Source organism: Chlorocebus sabaeus, chromosome 3 (genome assembly GCF_047675955.1).
Source record: "Chlorocebus sabaeus isolate Y175 chromosome 3, mChlSab1.0.hap1, whole genome shotgun sequence".
Lineage (NCBI taxonomy): Eukaryota > Metazoa > Chordata > Mammalia > Primates > Cercopithecidae > Chlorocebus > Chlorocebus sabaeus.
Window position 1 is genome coordinate 61305527 of NC_132906.1, and position 6228 is coordinate 61311754.

Consider the following 6228-nt stretch of genomic DNA (forward strand, 5'->3'; position numbering starts at 1 on the left):
CACTGAGTTGTTTGTTGGAGTAGCAGCAGAGGATAGTCAGCACCAGGATTTCTGTGGTATCTAGGGCTCTCCATCCTGTTCTGCCCTCCATCTCCTCTCTTTGAACTCACCTGTGGATTCACAAACAGAGGCCTGGGAATGAGCTCCTTCTCTAATGCATATTGCCAGACAAGGCAGCTGATACATCCAAGGGAACATAGGCCAAATTGACTATACCCTGAAGAATACAACCAATATAGAATGCAGAAAAAACTGAGAAACACATACTACATAAAATTAAATTACTAAAACATGTCAAGGATTTAAAATGAGTATATTTCTTAAAGGGATAAAAGGGGTAATACACAGCTGAAACAAAAACTCACAGAAAGGAACTTAGTGAAAATATTAGCTATACAAAATATAATAAAAATAATTGGCTTAATAGACACAATAAATAACGGAATGGATATAGCCAAGGAAAATTGATGAGTTGAATAAATTACTTGAGAAACTCTTACAGAATAGGAAGGAATAAAAAGATAGAATGAGAAGTAGAGAGCAAGAAAAAAAGAAAACTAAAGTACATCAAGGATAGAGATAGAAGTGCTAATGGAATAGCAACAGTCTAAGCATGAAAGAAAACAATTACTAGAAAAAGAAAACAATTACATTTCCCAGTAGTAGTGACAGAAAGACCTGAGATTAAAAGTGTTCATTTAATGCTAACAGGTACAGATGAGGAAGATCCATACCTAGACACATTATGTCTAATGTATCTGATTTAAAAAAAGATCAAATGCAACAATTCCAAAGAAATAGCCAACCACCTATAAAGGAAAAATGATTTGAGTGACCGATTTCTCAACAGCAACACTGGATACAAAAAGGATGGAGCAATATTTTAAAAATATTGAAGAAAAAACTTTGTACCTAAGATATTATATGCAGTCAACTGCCATTCAAATGTTAGAACCATATTTTCAAGCAGAGGAATCCTCACTTAGATGCATTTTGAAAACACTCTTGCAAAGTATACTCAAATGAGCAGATACAACCAGAAGGATATTGCAAGAGATAAGGGAAGTTAAAAAAAATAAAGCTTATTAATCTATTAACCAAAGAAAAACAAAAAAAAATCTGTAATAACCCGTAACTAAAGTTCTAGATAATACCAAGATGATAAGAGTGGGAGAAGGCAGCTAGGCACGGTGGCTTGCCTGTAATCTCAGCACTTTGGGAGCAGAGGCGGGTGGATCACGAGGTCAGGAGATCAAGATCATCTTGGCCAACATGGTGAAATCCCATTTCTGCTAAAAAAAAATACAAAAAAAAATTAGACAGGTGTGGTGGTGCGTGCCTGCAACCCCAGCTACTTGGGAGGCTAAGTCAGGGGAATCACTAGAACTCGGGAGAAGGAGGTTGCAGTGAGCTAAGATCGCACCACTGCACTCCAGCATGGCAACAGAGCAAGATTCCATCTCGAAAAAAAAAAAAAGAAAAGAAAAGAATGGGAGAAGAAAATCTTGCTAAAGAACTTGTATTTTTATAGCGATATTTATGTTTAAGAACATAATAGAATAAATTAACATAAATACTAGTCTTAGGAATATGTGCAAGCACCATAAGAAAATGCATTAATTTTAAACCAACAAAATAAAGTTTCATCTAACAGAAATGAATAAGAGTTTTAAAAAACTATAATTAGTAACAACAAAAAAAGTATAATGTCAAAAAAACACTCATTATGCGACAGCATTTAAAATAATTAATTATCATTATTTAAAAGAGAAATTCTTGACCTAGATTTTTAAATAAAGAAGGTTCACCAATATTTTATCTATAAAGACATATTGATTAACAAAATGATACAGAAAGGTTGAAAATAAAAGGTTGTGAAAAGATGTACTAGACAAATATTAACTAAAATAAAGCTCATATAGCAATCATCATATCTCACAAAGTAGTAGTTAAAACATAAAATATTAATAAGAACAGAGAGACAATATTTACTGATAAGAAGCAATAGAGTCTCTACATTTTTAAAGCAGGAATAACAGAACTGCAGGGTACTCTGGGGTCTACCTGAGAGAGGAAGGAGAGGAGCAGAAAAGGTAACTATTGGGTTCCAGGCTTAATATCTGGGTAATGAAACAAGTTGTACAACAAACCCCCGTGACACACGTTTACCTATATAACAAACCTTCACAGGTACCCCAAACAGAAAATAAAAGTCAAATAATGATTAATTATTTTTAAAAAGAACTGCAGAGCAAAATACATAAATCAATGATTGTAATGAGAAAAATCAACATATCTCTGAGACACATAGAGCAAGCATATCAAAAAGCTATAATACAAATCTAAAAAATACAATTATTAGCTCAAACTATATATGACATATAGAATTGTTAATCTAACAAACAAAAAAGATATATTGCTTTTGAGCACACAAAAATATTTATAAATATTGGCTATGTACTGGCCATAAGGAAACTTCAAAAAATTCTTAGAAATTGAATACTGTATAAACTATGTTCTCTGATCATAATGTAATAAAATTAGAAATAACAGATATATAGCTAAAACATATTGTATATTTAGAAATTAAAATGCTATAATTAAAAATAAAATAAAATAAATTACTAAATACTTACAAGTTGATGACAATATAAATGTTCCCTGTTGAAATTTTGTAGGCATAATATTTAGAGTAATATGCAAATATAAATACATTTATTGGACAAGGTAAAGACAGAAAACAACCAACTCAGTGTTCACAAGATGTTGGCAAAAAAGCAATATTGCAAACCTGAAGAGATAAGGAGAAACATCATCAAATTTGTATATATGGTAGGCGTGGTGGCTCACGCCTGTAATCACAGCAGTTTGGGAGGCCAAGGCGGGTGGATCACTTGAGGTCAGGAGTTCCAGACCAGCCTGGCCAACATGGTGAGACTCCGTCTCTACTAAAAACACAAAAAAATTAGCCAGGCGTGGCAGCAGGTGCCTGTAATCCCAGCTACTCAGAAGGCTGAGGCAGGAGAATTGCTTGAACCTGGGAGGTAGAGGTTGCAGTGAGCGAAGATCATGCCACTGTGCTCCAGACTGGGAGACAAGAGAGAAACTGTCTTTAAAAAAAAAAAAAAGTATATATATGTTACAATATAGGAGAGAGACAGAAAGAGCTTAACAAAAATCAAAATGTGGTTCTTCGGAAAATTTAATAAATTTATTTTGAGTGAGAAAGATAAATTCAAAGTGGAATAATGTAAACAAGTACAACCACAATACATTAAAATGCTAAAGGGATATTATTAGCAACTGTGAGCGAATTTGTAAACCTAGGTTAAAATATGAATTATCTAAAAAATATGATCTAAAAAGTAGAATAGAAACTTGACCAGAACAATAAACATAAAGAAATATAAGTAGTAATATAAGACTTTCTTTGTAAAAAAGAAGAAGAAGAAGAAGAAATAAAAATTTTCAAACCTCAAATACGGGTTTATAGACAAGTTTTACCAAATTTTCAAGAAATCTATTAAGACGTATCTAAATTGCTCCAGAAACTAGAGAGACCATGAGAGGCCGCCCATTTCATTTCATAAGGCTATAAATATGATCTCAAAACCAACAAAGAGCACTTGAAGAAAATCACAAGCCTATTTAACTTGTTATCACAGATACGAATATCAAAAATAAAATATTAGCTATCTGTATCAATAGTGTATCAAAATAATGCATAGAAACCTAAGGTCTCCAGAATGACAGTCACGGGTTTGGTGGCCAGAGAGGTTGTGGTGGATGTGCTGCTATATTTTGATCAAGGTTCTGAAGCCCCTGGTGTACAGTGCTTGTGGAAGAGGACACTCACAGACACTGAACTACTAAGAACTACCTGAGCTACCTGACAGCCCTGGATTATTCTGCTTTTGAAGACATAATGAAAAATGGATTTGAAAGATTGGCCCCTCGACGGCCAATTGAATTGCTTCATATGAAATGATCTGAGCTTCCAGCCCCTTCCTCCGGCCAGAAAAACGACATTACTGCATGGCAAGAATGTGTAAACAATTATATGGCCCAGCTAGAGCATCAAGCAATTCGAATTGAGAATCTGGAACGAACGTCACAGTGTGGATGTAATGCCTGGAAGGTATATAATGAAAATCTAGTTCACGTGATCGAACACACACAGGAAGAAGGCTTCAGAAGTTAAGGAAACATATTCAAGATTTAAACTCGCAGCCAAAGAACATGACACTCACAGCTGGAGCTAAATCAAGAGAAATCGAATCAAATTGGATATCCCTGATCAGTAAGAATTACAAGACTGAACAGACTATTGGACAATTGTTCAACTAGAAAATGAAAACCATCAAATTAAGTAGCAATATGGAGAGGCAAACAAAGAAAACATCCAGCAAGTCTTCTGAAAAGACAATTTTGTGGGTGGAAGAAAAGTTTGGCTTTCACCAAAGCCATCTGAACTCTCTCTAAACTGTGAAGGACAACAGCATCTTCCAGAAACCATTAATGTTTAAATGTTTAGAATGTGTGGACTGTTGCAGTAATTCGATTTGTAATTCTATTCTATCTTAGCAAAATAAAAGTGTCTAGGCTGGTGGTATTTTTATAACCATTAACAAAAAATTCTACACATTCAAAATAAGTATAACTTTAGCATAATATTATGTCACTGAATTAATTTTGAGCTGTATAGACCATATTTTGTATCCAAGAATCTTTATTTAAACCTTTCAACACGTATAGGAAGTTGGAAACTTTTAGTTTATGTCTTTGTCTAATAAAGAGATACTTCTAAACAGACATACAAATTCTACATATATTAAGTTTGTAAGGCTCTTACCAAATAAGAATAAAAAGGAATTCATTAATTCAGTCAAAGTTATAACACAAAAGCCTAGAGGAGCTTGGCAGCAATTAGTAGAAAAACACATCTGTTTTGGGATAGGAAGGCAGAAGGAATGTCATTTTAAAAGAAAAAAGAAATAGGATTAAGAGGAAGAGAAAAATATCTATTTATTTACAAACAATGTGATTATCTACATAATCTACCAACAGTCACCACACATTTTAAGAATTTACTAGAGAGTTCGACAAGACAGTTGAAACAAGAAAGGACAGATGTACAAACCTGATGTGACAACAGAAGCTTGTACGATGGAGAGGAAGCACAGAAGTGGGAACTTCACCTGGGATACAGCAAAAGACTTCTTGGAAGTAGTTAACAAATTAAATTTCGAAAGATCATGGCACTGTAGGCAGATGTGGCTGCTTGCCCAAAGACTAAGAGATATAAAATAGTAGTTCGGAAAGTTTGGAACTGGGGAAGTAGGAAAGGGTGGGCCAGCATATGAAACTGGAGATGTGGGATAGAGTCTCATCCTGAAGACATCTGTGTGCTATGCCAAGATGCTTGGATTTTAAAATGAGTGGAAAGATACTGGAGGGTGTTAGTTGGTGCTAAGATATGGTCCAATTTGGGGTATTGGAAAGATTACTTTGTTAGCAGTATGGAAAATGAGCTGAAAAGGGTTGAGACCAGAGACAAGAAGACATGTAAATTAGACCATGTGAGTGGTGGCTCACACCTGTAATCCCAGCAGTTTGGGAGGCCAAGGTGGGTGGATCACCTGAGGTTAGGAGTTCAAGACCAGCCTGGCCAATATGATGAAACCTGTCTCTACTAAAAATACAAAAATTAGCAGGGCATTGTGACAGGCACCTATAATCCCAGCTATTCTGGAGGCTGAGGCAGGGAGAATTGTTTGAACCCAGGAGGCAGAGGTTACAGTGAGCTGAGATTGTGCCATGGCACTCCAGCCTGGGCGACAATGTGAGACTCCATCTCAAAAAAAAGAGAAGACATGTAAGTTATTGCAGTGGTTCAAATAAAAAATGATGATATCATCTGAATTCAGGCTGTATCTGTGGGAATGGAGGAATCTGGAGATGTTTAGAACATAGAAGCAATTGGATTTTAATGAAGAGAGTGAAAAGGAGGGAAGACTAATATGGCTCCCACGTCTGCATTTGGAAACACAGTGACAGTGATGCATCAGTCTGCCAGGAAGAATAGTCTTCACCAATTACTATCAGGGCCAATGGATTATTCTTAATTTTCTTTACATTTTAAGTCACACTAAAAATAATCTACCTCAGGGAGGCTATTCATGTGTCAGGGCAGAAAATATGTGGGATATTTCTGTACCTTCCTCTCAA

General features: G+C 35.2%; 1 pseudogene; it reads left to right on the forward strand.

The window, feature by feature from the left end:
- The first annotated feature begins 3746 nt into the window (after positions 1 to 3746).
- LOC103214608 (pre-mRNA-splicing factor SPF27 pseudogene) lies at positions 3747 to 4561 on the forward strand (annotated as a pseudogene).
- Positions 4562 to 6228: the final 1667 nt, after the last annotated feature.